The sequence below is a fragment of the Alligator mississippiensis genome, chromosome 4, assembly GCF_030867095.1.
Source record: "Alligator mississippiensis isolate rAllMis1 chromosome 4, rAllMis1, whole genome shotgun sequence".
NCBI classification, from domain to species: Eukaryota; Metazoa; Chordata; order Crocodylia; family Alligatoridae; genus Alligator; species Alligator mississippiensis.
In genome coordinates this window covers 62584337-62598494 of record NC_081827.1, presented here as the reverse complement: position 1 = coordinate 62598494, position 14158 = coordinate 62584337, and positions in this window count along the sequence as shown.

The following is a 14158-nucleotide window of genomic DNA, read 5'->3' as shown; positions in this document are numbered from 1 at the left end:
TTTGAGAGGTTTATCAAAGTTAACAAGGAAAATAAGAAAGGGAGATTCTATAAAAGCAGCCAGTAATGAGAACACTACAAAAACTAGAGCAGTATTGTTTTAGTTTCAGATATAATAAATCATGTTAATTAAACAGGAGGTGTTCAATCTTTGGTTAGAATACAGCCAGTGTTTTCCTAGTGTAAAAACCTTTAGCACTATGTTTTCAGGGAGGAAAGATAAATTGAGAAGCCATGGGAGAAAAAGGCAGAGAAAGAAAGAGTAGGGCAAATCCTAATCACACAGGGTTACTAACAATTCCATAAATCATCTTATCCAGCCTGACCTTGGTGGCATTACCTGCAAAAATATCAGCCTGATCTGCATTCTTTTCACCCTGCACTAACAAATAGTGGGGGAAGGATGACTTCGGCTAAGAGTTCATTATCTTTTTTTTCCCAGACGGGTATTTAGGGAAGCAGTTACAGAGTGCTTAGAGCATTCTGCCTCTCTCTCCCCTTTGCAGCAGAATTGATTTCATGCCACTTTGTTCCTTTACATAGAAATTATATCCCCTTGCGTACATGTCCACTCTATGTGCAGTGGAAAGTCTCCTTTCCCATACTGCTTTTACCTGGGGACATTGCTTACTGTCACTGTACTAAAAAGAGGCTTTTCTCTCTCATAGGCATCTATTGGTTTTTAAAGATCTTTCTCCAAGACAATGGAGCAGAAAGACAAGAGCAAGCACCTGAAATTTTCTCCTTTGAACTGTCTGACATTAGAAATGGAAATAATAAAAATATACTTTTGCTCTCTGCTTACAAAAAGTATGGACTTGATGCAAAACAAAGAAAGCAAAGTAGAGCTGGAACAAGATTTTTTCCCTCAAGCAAATTTCTTTGACATTATACAGTTTTAGGGTGACTAAAATGTCTTGTGAACTTGAATCAAATTTGGCAAATAATTTCAGTAGAAACAAAAGTAAAGGGGAAATGGAATTGTTTAAATGGTTGATGTTGGCATTTCTGAAATGAAACATTTCTTTGTTTTGGACTACATAAGCAAAACTGAGTGAGGAGGAGTTGGTGATGACACCTATCCTTTATTAGCAACCAAATTAGAGCACTTGCTTGTATCAGCAGATGCTCAAGTTCAAATCCTGTCTGCCTGGTTTGGAGTAGAGACTTGATTAAAAAACTTCCTATCTTAAGGTATAATGCCCCAACCACTAAGCCATAGGATATTCTGGAGTAGGCTTCTCTCCTGTGGAAGTTGATCCAATTTGGTATAAATAATTAAATATTCTTGGATTAGGGACTAGAATTTATGAGTTTCATATTTGCTCTGAGTTCAAACCCAGTTTGTTTCTACTAACATGTCAGGTTCATTGAGCCAGTGTTTTCAAACAAAGTCATGTTCCATCAGAAAAATCTTGACCATCTATTTAGTGGAAGATATATGTCTGTTGGGAGGGAGAGGTTTTGTGGCCAGAAAGGTCCAACGTAAGTCAACTGAGAAGGATTAAGGGGAGGGTTTAGAAACCATTCTTTCAGCAGCTCACACACATTCTTCTGGATCTTTTGACATTCTTGAGAAAAGCTGCATATTTTTCATGCAGAAGAAATCTGAATTGGTCAGTTAAATTAATTGGTAGGGCAATTTTTTTCTGATCTACCTGTACACCCCCTCCATTAGGTTGTGCACATGAGCTGAACCCAGAGCCACATTCAGAGTAGAGTATCCAAAAACTGAGGTGTCTGCACCAGAGAAGCTGGACTGGGGCTGGTTTGGATCAGGCCCCAGGCCATCTGCGTGTACCAGAACCAGTACACAGCACTGGGCTGGCAGAGTTCCACATGTAGCACATGCCCAATGCCAGCCCCCTGTGCTGTGGGCAGAATGGGCTCCAGAGTAGGGCCGATGCATGCAACACACAGTGTGTGGTGCTGGACCAGCTGTGTACGCTGCATGCAACACAGGGTGTGCCAGCACATAGGGGTGTACAGAACAGGCTGTATTCAATTCAGACGTGGATTTGGCCCAAATCGGGGACAGTGATTCGATGTGTCGGATCACTGCCCCAATTCGATTTGGCCAAATCCGAATCTGAAGATTCGATGCCAGTTCGGAAAATCAGTGATTCGGCCTTAGACACAGCTTTAAATGTTTTTTCTAAATACCTCAAGTTACTAAGCATGGCTCATGAATGCTGAGATGCTAGGGCAGATGGAGCATCCCACAGGAGTGCGGGGGCCCCCCTGCGTGCTCGGCGATGAACCCAGAGGAGGACTGGAAGTACTTCAGGTACACTCCCGGGTCCACTGGGGAGCACACTGGGGTCCCTCCTGTGCCCCCCTGACTTGGCAGTCAGTCACGGGGGGACCCCAGGTGCCCCCCCCAACCCAGGAGGCACCAGTCACTGAGCCACGGGAGGGGGGAATGGGGGTCCCTCCCGTGTGTTCCCTGATGGACCCAGAAGTGGACCAGAAGTGCTTCTGGTCCACTTCCAGGTCCTGCCGAACATGCTGGGGAGCCCCCCCACTGTGCTCCTGTAGGACTCTCCACCTACCCCACCATCTCAGCATTGATGAGCTGCCTGGTACCTTCAGGTATGTAGAAAAAACATTTAAAGCTCTGTTTATGTCCTAATCTCTGAATCTTTTGGAGGGTTCCGAATCGATTCGGAGAGATTAAAGGGTCTCCTGATTCGATTTGGATTTGGAGATTCAGCCACCGAAATGTGCCGAATCGCCACTGAAATGAATCAGGGACCAAAGCTTCGCACAGCCCTACCAGCATGAGAGGCACACTACATGTGGTGCCCCATTGGAATAGCACCATACACGGACTCCAGGGAAGCCCAATCCAGACCAGCCCTGGAGCCAGCACTCAAGGCCAGTCTGGTGTGGGTACTGGATTCAGCTCACACCTTGGTCCCCTGTGCTGCATTCAGAGCCCATGGTGTCAGATCGAACCCATGTGCCAAAACAACATTGTATGTTGCAGGTGGTATACAGGGCTGGTCCAAGAACCAGGGGCTGGATCACAGGGCTCCATGGGACATCTTACTCTTCTCTTCCGCACAGGCCATATAGTTGACATACCTGACAGACTGAGGGAAACCCTTCCCAGAGCTTGACTGCCACTTTTACTTTCCATTCAGGACTTCCAAAATGTTTATGTCCTTGATGAATCCCCCAGGCAGTAAGGGACACTGCAACTGCACCTTTCATCACCACTGGCCCATTTACTGGTAATTTTTACAAAAGAAAAACAGAAAAGAGCTCACCATGGCTATGCCAGGCTAATTTTTCACTTTCTATCTACATACTGACTTGAAATGAAAGAGGATGTTTTGCCAAAAGTGTTTAAAGGTGGTTTTGTAATGAAGAATGATAGCAACATTTGTTCTTTACAGTTAATAATACTAATACTGCTACTACGACTAATGGTGATGTTGATGGATGTTTTGTCTGTCTTTCCCATTACAGACATCTTAAGATCTGAAAGGTCAACCCTCTTGCCCAGGAACCTGAGCTCATGGACACTCCTATACAAGGTAAAAAGAAAGCACATCAGGGATGTCTTGACCACAGGGATACAAAAGATGGAGCACCAAATTCAGGAAGCTACTGCTGGCAGAGGAAGGACAGAAGCTGGTTCAGGACTCAGGTAGCTATGGAAACATAATGAAGCTGGGAAAAGATAAAGCTCAGAGCATCTGCAAATCCCCATCCAGGAGCATGATTTTGGGCTGGCTTCTGTGTAAGTCCTTTGTACAGGGCTAGATGCCAGTGATGGTCCCTGTGTGGGTCCAGGCATTAGCAATAATCTCTGGGCAGGACCAGGCCTCTGAACAGTTTGTGGCATAGGCAAAAGTGCACATACTTTTCTCAACACAAGTTCCTCTGCAAGTGCTTCATCAGGTAAAAGGACACTTTTTCAAGCTCCTGTTTCTCCAGCCTCTTCATTGAGTTAGCACAGACTACCGGATGTAAGCTTAATGGTGGTTCCTCTGGACTTGCACAGCTCTACCAACACAGCCTCCATTTATTTGACATCTGTACTCTTCTGTCTCACATGGAAGAGGTTGAAGGGAAAAGAAAGCCCAGAGGGGCCACTGTAGCCAGCATAGAAGCAGCCTGCAATTTGGTTTTGCACTTTTGTTTTACAAATTGCACTTTCCTTGTAGCTTTAGCTTACGCTTTGGTTTTCCGGAGGACACCTTGTCAAAAGATGTTTTTTGGATTTTTTTTTTTTTAAACAGATTAGCAGTCAGCCAGTGGGTCTGGTTACTGTATTCCAAAGTTTAAACTAGGAGGCACATGTGAGTATGTTTAAGTCCTTGTAAGTTGCAGCTATGCCAAAAGGTTTACTGAAGTATAAAAAAATCAGCAAGGAATCTCTACAAGCCATTAAAATGGCACCCTATGTCCCTATATTAGCATGCTGAGAGAGGCTCATTAAAACTGATACTGAATTCAGCCAGCAAATCAACCCTTCTGTAGTGCTGCCTGTAAAATTAAATGAAAAATAAACTATTCCAGATAGATGAGCATTCCCTGCTCCCCAAAAGATAAAATAAGTGCAGAAGACACCTTTGATCTCTGGTATGTATCACTACATGTTCCATGGTATTTCACCATGAAACAGTGTGTGCATTAGGAATCAATCATTCATTAAAGCTGTAATGAACATGAACACATATAGCATCCCTAATTTTCCTTGCCTCCATTAACCCTGAGCCTCTATTGCTTATGAGGGTGCTTTCAAGCTATTCCAATTGGCTGAGGAGCCATCTGTGTCAAGGGACCACTTGAAAAATATCTTCTCAGATGTTCTGCAGAGTACAGCAAAATGCATGCATGCATCCAGCACTTGGAATGTTGGCATGCAAATAATTTTGGATATAAAGCCATCTTTCTTTCAGCCTCCCAAATGTGCATGCTACTGTGATCCTGTAACTGCTCAGAGCAGGGCTGTTCAACTGACAGGGTAGGTGGTGTATCTGGCCTGCAAGGCATTAAAGTGTTCCCTATGGGCTCCAGCTGGGTTGCCTCTTCCCACCATTGCTCCTGTTGCTGTAGTGGCAACCAGAGTTTTTGGGGCAAGGCAGCAAGATAAAAGGGGGCCAGTAAGCTTGCTGCCTACATAGCCTATGAGGTGTGGGTGCTCACACTGCTCATGCAGTGGGGAGGAGTTGGGGGTTTTGCTCATATGGTGGCAGCAGCAGGAGGTTTACTCTGCTTGCACAGCAGCAGCACCAGAAGGGATCATGTGGCTCCTGTAATTAGGGGACTGCCCATGGCAGGACACTTGTGCAGTCCCCATGGAATATATCCCCTACAGTTGGCAGCCTGGGGCCCATGACCAGCGCAGCATGCAACCCCTGGCCACTCTGAAGCCAGGCAGCACTGCCTCAGAGTATGATTTGATGTTCTATACAGCCTCATGTTGTCTGAACACAGCGTCCTCAGTCATAGCAGGAGAGAGCAAGTAGGTCCCAATAGTTGAGCAGGGAGAATAAAAGGCAGGCAGCTGATTACAATGGGAGGATGACATACTGGATAAGATATTGCCAAATGGTTCCCAGACATGTATGTTATTTAATAAAGTTGCACAATAGTTAGAATACATCCCTGGTGTCTGTCTTACTGCAGTATCCAGACCAATGAATGCCCTGCTGCAGTTTATGAGAGACTAGCATTTTAATGGTGTTACAAGCTTATGTAACTCACTAACAAGCTAAAGTCAAGGTTATTTAGTATAGGCATATGGCGTTCTAGAAGGAAACCTCAAATGACGACTGTGTAGACAGCAATAAAATATAATAAACCCTAGTTTGCTGCAGCAGAAACTCCTTTTGATGATAAGGGAGTAGTAACCAAGCTTTTATATAGGACAAAGCTTTACTGTTCAGGTGTTTCATCATTTCAGAAATGAACTGTTTGAAAACACATCCTGTATTTTAGGAGTCAGCCAATATTTGATTCTACGAAAGCTGCCTTCTATATATGTATATTAAAGGGGGGAACTGCACTCAGGAAAACCATTAATTTTGGAAATAGGGTCCCAGCAGAACACTATACCACAGTTTCTTTGTGCATAACAATTTGTAAATTCAGTGTTGGCTGCAACAACAGCAATATTTTTATGCTGGACAACAAAAACTAGAGAAGTAATTTTGGCTAGGTTTTCAAATATACCAATAGCATTAGCTAATAAAGACTAGTGTGTTAAGATGTCAATGTTGGACAGGTCTTTTCAGTCTAATTTCTTAATAATCATTCCTACAAACCTGAAATGAATTTTTGTATAATTAACATGTGCAAAAAAAAAAAAAATGAGGCTTGATCTAGCAGCCCTTTTACTACAGAAACACTGTTGATGAAGAATTTGATGAAGTCTGGTATTGCCTATGAATGCCTATACCATTCTGAACCAGTTAGTCTGTAAGGGTGAAGTTCAATATTACATTTGGATTACATTAAGAACACATAAATATGAGTGTTGACAAGTGTTAAGTGCCTTCTAAGGCCACATCCAGACAAACATGAACTTATGGTATGCAGCACCACAGATCTGTTTGTAGCTGCACATCGCTCACACACTGCACATGCAGGCATTCCCTGAACTCCTAATTTGTAGTGTGGGAGTGCTTTTTGTCACCGGGAGAATGCACAATGCATTTAGTATGACCAAGGGACACAACCCACACTGGAGTATGGGAGAGTCTGGGTATGATATGCCAGAACTCCTACTCCCAGGACTCCTATAGCAGCTCAGAAGGATGCAATACAACTGGGCTGTCCACCTCATGGCCTGTGGGTCACACACAGTCCACAAGGATTTAATTTGTAGCCCCCAGGCTCCCACCCAGCCACTATGATTTCCATCTTTTGTCTGCAGCAGCAGTTGGGGTCGTCAGACTTCCATTTCTGGCTTCTGTCCCACCCAAGTAGGTGGAGCAGGGTGGCATAGCCTATGGTACTGGGGAATCTCGTGGCCCAGAGCACCTGTGTGGCATGGTGCAACAGAGAAGCCTGTGCATAGGAAACTGAGGGTGGGGGATCCACATGGCAGGATGCAGTGGAGGGCACCCAGTCTAATGGGCCACACAATAACAAAGTTTCAATCAGCTATACTTGCAGCCACTGCTGCCTCCTGGTATTGACTCCACTCGTTTGCTGTGTGGAGTCACTATGGCAATTTCCCCCTACCCCAGCTGCTCTTATTCTTCAATCTTTACCAGGCTCTTTTGCCCATATGCTTTTGTCTAACACTCAGATGTCTGCTGTGTCATCTCATGCTAGCAGCCAGAGGGGACAATTTCTCTTCATTCTTTTTAATATTGCCATTGCTCAGGCAGAAAGGCACTAGCAGTCATGTGCAACTGGAAAAGCCCCACCATCGTTTTTCCCCTCTTCCCCCAGGAGTACTTTTTCTAGGAGTCACCATCAGCAAGGTTGGGGATGAACAATTTTATGTAAACTGTCCTAAATGTTCTCTGAGTTATTTCAGGTTTTAGTTTCACTAAAGAAGCATATCAACGAGTTACCAGGCATCACTTCCATTATGATGGGGCATTTCAAGGCAAGGTAGGAAAGATTGGTCTTAATAAAAATGACACACTGGAGTGAAATGAAAATTAACTGTCAGGTGTTAGAATTTACTCAAGGTATAATGTTTTCAGTGAGATTCAATTGGGACTCTCTATAAAACCTTATGAAAGCTCATCTATTCTAGAGGGAAGTTAGAAATAAACAAATGAAAGATACCAGAGGTAGATTTAAATATCAAATTTGCAAAATGATAAAATATGTTCACATTAAATAAGGTGCCCTAAAATAGCTGTTGGACCAAATCCTATTTGGTTTTAACATGTAGCATTGTGAAACGTAAGTGCTATGATGGCACTTAAATTTTCTTTCACTGCCAGTTATTTTTTAGCATTAGCTATCTACTCAGAAGTGGAATATCTACTACTAAGCCAGCTCCAGACTCAGGTATAACTAGGAAGACGTTCCTTCTCCCCAGCCACATACACAAGCAATTTGTGACTGCTCCTGGAAGAGTGCTGGTTGGAGATGACTAGAGAATTGAACTGGGAAACTGAGAAGACTAAACGAATGTGATAGCTGGGAAGTAGGAGTCATGAGAAATCTGTCTGAGGAGCAATAACAGCCTAGTACAGTATCATATAATACACATAATTAATAATTTTTGTTCCGGTAATGCCTCAAGTGATGGAACAACAGATAGCAGTCACATGCTACTTCTAAACAAACTAAAATGCCTACATAGGCCAGTAAAGTGCTGCAGAGAGTTGCTAACTCTGGTCCTGGACCCAGTATAAATGTTACCCAGGACACTGTCTGGGATGACTAGTGCTCATTAGCTTATTAGCCCAAATGGAGCACAGGTCTTATACAGATGTGTTGTTGCCAGTTCCAGAGCTAAGTCACATTAGGTCAACCCCAGGGTGGCCAGCCTTCAGCATGCATGTCACAGTTGGCAAAGGCACCCTTTTGTGGAGCACACAGCAGATTAGGGAGGGGCCAAGCCACACAGTAACAGGGAGGGCAGAAGGCAGAAAGCAGAGCAGCAGATGGGGCAGGAGAACAAAATAAGAGAGGCTTTCTGGAAGGGTGCAGGCATAATTTGTAGTGCATTTCCAAAAAAGTTGGCTCCTACTGCCTTACCCCATACAGTTCTACCCTCAAAGTTCTAACTAATATCGAGGTCCCGTTGTGCTAGATGCTGTGCATACACATTGATTTTATGAATTTTGATTGAACTAATAATCAACAAAAAGGCCTAGCCTAGGTGCCATGTGCCCTAACACATCATTAGTAAAACAATAATATGCCAGCAACATTGAAAATAATATATCAAATGGCATTCAACTGGCCACCTATCAAAAAAAGCCTTTTTACCCATTTATTGTCTAAGAAGCAAAACTGCAGCTTTCTTTAAAAAAATGTGTCAAACAAATGTCTTCTGCAGCATGCTTGGAAAGTTAGCACATTTGTGATCTTTTACATCAACAGGGAAAGACAGTGAGAGCAAGTTCATGAGTCTGAGAGCTGTCACGGAAAACACCCTAGCACCAGGGTGGTCTTAGATAATGAGGGGAGTCCAGCTCAAGTGTACTAGCATATTATTTTATTTGCTTGTTCTCATGTGAAAAGAATTCACTGGCTAACTGATATCAGTCTCAACTGTAAATAAGAGGCACAGCCAACAGCCACTAGCATCATGCAAAAAAGGAGCAAGCTGTTCCTCAATAAAAGTATAATTGTAGGAAATCACCCTGGCATTATTTTTTTTAATATGCTGTCTAATTTAGGCAGTATATCAAAGATCCTTGTTGAGTCACAAAATAATATCTCTACGAGTAACTTGCTAAAGGTTGCTCAAGACTATGCTGTTGAGACTGGTGAAGTTGTTTATGATGATTCCCAAGTGAACACCACTAATAAATTGCATGGTATTTATTACATAAACATCATGTGCTCAAGACATCTATTGCTAATAATTTCTACACACTTCCTTTCTGACAGTCACAGTGGTTCTCAATAAATAGTGAAGACCAAAGAGAAACAACAGAAACTACTTGCTAGGATTGAAGAAGCTCCAACTGTGGGATTCCCATAAAGTAAATGGGAGTTTCTGAGAACAGATCATAGACAGAAAAAGGTCCACCCTGTAATATCATATTGGATAGCTTACATTGTACTTGGTAGGTGGTAGGCTGGAGTCGCTATGAGAAGCTACTTTTATTGCCAAGTAAAATAAAGGACCAAAGCTATTTCAATACATTTATGATTCAAAGTTACTATGTTTTTCTTACTTTATTATCCAACAAAGGGATAGAAGTGGCTTCCCAGGCCATCAAGGACAGTTACCTTCATTCATAGAAAATCATTTGTCCCCAAAATTCACAAGATTGCTCACTCCAATTCAACTACAAACCACCCTGGCAATGAAAAATAAAATCCTACAATGTTCCAGAGGTAAAAAACAGGGCAGCCACACACTTGTAACAAAGTAACATTAACAAACTGCTACAGTTGGTCTCACACATCTAGGTGGGTGCTTGAAAGATAATTTTTCCCTCCATTGTTGGAGTGTTTGTGACAACAAACCATGCTGCTTGCCCTGGAGTATAAAAGGAACAATTTGCATAAGTCATATTCTACACCAAGAAAGCATAATTGAAGATGGAAGATGAAATAGTATTCACATACAGCTGGTCTTTTGTAGAATGAAAGGACCAATTTGATTAAACCTGAGCCTGTATTTAAATTAGCAAGCATTCTCTGGGTTTACTTGTGTGCTTAAAGCTAAGCACATGACAGAGTAAGTTGCTTTATTTGATCCAAAAAAACCCCCAAAACCCACTCATTTGTTTCTTGTTCTTAATTATTCTGGACTTTCATTTTTCCAGATGGTTATAGTTAGGTATTACTAACTCAGTTGTGAATTTTCATTTTTTGGGATCTAGTTGTAACTTTTAATTTTGGGGGAAGCAGAGGCTGCTGAGTAAATTTCCATACTTTAGGTAGCCTTGAAACTTTCTAGAAATGGATCTAGGGAAGTAATACTTTATTTTCGAGCTAAATGAAATATAGAGCACCTAAGTTTCTGTGGCTTCCCAAGACTCACAGTATTCTATTTAGAAGACAGGTTAGGCCTAGACTGAGGCATGTGGTAGGCATTTGGCCTGTGATAAAATAGAGGTAGGCAAAGCAAAAACTAAAACATATATTACAGCATCAGTGTAAGAACTGGGATTGTATCAATAACCCTATTTGAAACCTGTGTGACTGTCAAATGAATATACTAAAAATCCCTGGGCAATTGCATAGCAGATGGGAGAATATAGTCTAGACCTTATCTTTTCCTCAGTGCTTCTTTTTCAGTGATAGGATTTTAAAATTAACATTTGAGTAAACCTTTTCAATTATGGTAAGCTCTTAAAAGACAGAGGTCTTTGGCCATACTGCAAATGGTTCATTCTCGAATTGCCTCTTAATATTTTCTGAACAAAGATATCCAAGAAACAAATTGCCTTCCAGTTATTGCAGCAAATGTATTTAGATTGTGTCGGTGTCTTGAGTGAAGAATGTATAATAATCCTTTCAGTCTATGTCTATATTCGGTGTAAATTCATTCACTTTCAAAGTTGAAAGGAAAATAAATTTGTTCTGTTGATAAAAGAATATAAAATACATAAGAACTGCATTTATTTCAAAATAATTTGGCCTAATGAATATGGTTAATAGTCAAGAGTTCAGGTGAAATGGAATGCCAGTTGTTTCCAGTACTGCTTAGTAGGCAGCACTACTGCACCACAAATTAGGCACCACAACTAAAAGCCTGCAAACAAGTGGTGGAGTAGTTCAAATCTTACTTTTTTTACCAAGTTTTCCAAGCAAGGTGGTTTTAAAATACTAATATAAAAATGACTTGCAGTTTGTATTGAAAAATAAAACAGCAGCACTTGAGAAATAAAGGTAGGCTGGTTGAATATGTTTTAACCAATTTAAGTAATTTTCATCTGTCAGAAACAGATTTGGTGCTGGTTCTTTTTTAACATGTTATTGCCAAATTAAAGAAATGTTCAGGCAGTGGTTGCAGCAAAAAGGATGGAGGACATTAAAAAAAAACTTGGTATGGTGGAGAGTGGGTAAAACCTGGTTGAAGAGAGAAAATTTCCTGGGCTGGGTAAGTAAAGAGTCAGGGGACATGGATAAAAACTTATTAATGGGAAGCAATAGCAGAAGCCTTAACGGTTCAGGGAGAAGATAAGATGATGAATTAGACACCTTAAATGTTTATACAATAATGCAAGAACTGAGAAGCATGGGGAATAAACACAAGAATTGGAGGTCCTAGTCCAATCATAGAATTATGATGTAATTGGGAGTATGGAGAAGTAGTGCAGGTGGAGACTACCATTCTTAGCCCAGGCTTCACAAATGGGGACAGCTACCAGATGACAAGTGCAGTTGCAGGAAAGACAGGAAAGGAGACTAACAGCCTACAGTAGTAGAAGGACAGGTTAGGGGTTACTTGGGAAAGCTAGATGTTTTCAAGTTGGCAGGGTATGATGGGATACTCGATAGGATACTGAAGGAATTTTCTATCCTCTTTGAGAACTTGTGAAGGTTGGGTGATGTCCTGGATGACTGCAAAAGGGACAAATATAGTGCCCATCTTTAAGAAAGAGGAGGAGGATGATCCAGGGACCTACACACCAGTCAGCCTGACCACAATATTTAGAAAAATTATGCAGTAGGTACTCAAGGAATCTACTGTTAAACATGCAGAGAAGAACCAGCTGACAGGAACAGTCAACACAGATTCACCAAGAGCAAGTCATGCCTGAGCAACATCATTTCCTTCTTTGATAAAGTAATAGGGAGAGAGCAGTAGATGTTATACACCTTAGCTTTAGCAAGGCTTTAATACTGTCTTCCAGGATATTCTCATTAACAAGATTATCAAGAAGTCTATGGGCCAACGAGAGGCAAAGCGCTGCTCAACCTGGTGCTGGCTACTGGGGATGACCTAGTCGGCGACCTAGTGATCGATAGGAAGCTGGGTGACAGCGACCACGAGCTGATCACCTTCACCATCCGCCGAAAAGCTGGCAAGTCAGTCAGCAACACGGAAGTCCTTGACTTCAGGAAAGCCGACTTTGACATGCTCAGGAGGCTTGTCAGTGAGGCCCTAAGGGACCATGACCATGGAGAGAGGGGAGTTCAAGAAGAGTGGTTGCTCCTCAAGGGAGCAATCCTCAATGCACAAACTAAGTCTATTCCATCTCGGAAGAAAGGCAGCAAGAGGGCACAGCAGCCCCCCTGGCTCTCCAGGGACCTAGCAGACCTCCTGAGGCTAAAAAGAAAGGCCTACAAAGGATGGAGGATGGGAGTCACCTCCAAGGAGGATTATTCTGCACTGGTCCGGTCCTGTAGGGAGCAGACCAGGAAAGCCAAGGCTGCAACTGAACTCCAGCTAGCTTTGAGCATCAAGGACAATAAAAAGTCCTTTTTCAGATATGTGGGGAGCCGGAGGAAAAGCAGGGGCAACATTGGACCCCTGCTGAACCAGATGGGGCAACTGACAACTGACGCCCAGGAAAAAGCCAACCTATTAAATAGGTACTTTGCGTCGGTCTTTCATCAGTCCCATGGGACGCCTGTGCCCACTACGGGACAGGGAAGTCTGGGTGAGGGTGATCCCTTGCCCTCCATTGATGCTGACTTCGTGAAGGAACATCTTGAGAAGCTAGATACCTTCAAGTCAGCTGGCCCTGACAATCTTCACCCCAGGGTACTCAAGGAGCTGGCGAGCATCATAGCCCAGCCTCTAGCATGGATCTTTGAAAACTCTTGGCGCTCTGGTGTAGTGCCCGAAGACTGGAAGAAGGCCAATGTGGTGCCTATCTTCAAGAAAGGGAGGAAAGTGGATCCGGCTAACTATAGGCCCATCAGCCTGACTTCTATCCCGGGGAAGATCTTAGAAAAGTTTATTAAAGAGGCCATCCTTAATGGACTGGCCGACGTCAACATCTTAAGGGATAGCCAGCACGGATTTGTTGCGGGTAGGTCTTGCTTGACCAATCTCATTTCCTTCTACAACCAGGTGACCTATCACCTGGACAAGGGAGAAGAGATTGATGTCATATATCTTGACTTCAAAAAAGCCTTTGACCTGGTTTCCCATAATCACCTCTTAGAGAAACTGGCCAATTGTCACCTTGGGTCCTCCACGATCCACTGGCTGGAAAATTGGCTCTGGGGTCGGACCCAGAGGGTAGTAATTGATGGAAGTCACTCATCATGGTGTCCTGTGACCAGTGGGGTCCCCCAAGGCTCTGTCCTTGGACCCATACTGTTCAACATCTTCATTAATGATGTGGACACTGGAGTCAGAAGTGGACTGGCCAAGTTTGCCGATGACACCAATCTTTGGGGCAAAGCATCCACACCAGAAGAAAAGGCGGGTGATCCAGGCTGACCTGGACAGGCTCAGCAAGTGGGCGGACGAGAATCTGATGGTGATTAACGCCGATAAATGCAAGGTTCTCCACCTTGGGAAGAAAAACCCGCAGCATCCTTATAGGCTTGGCAGTGCTATGTTGGCTAACACTATGCAAGAAAGAGAC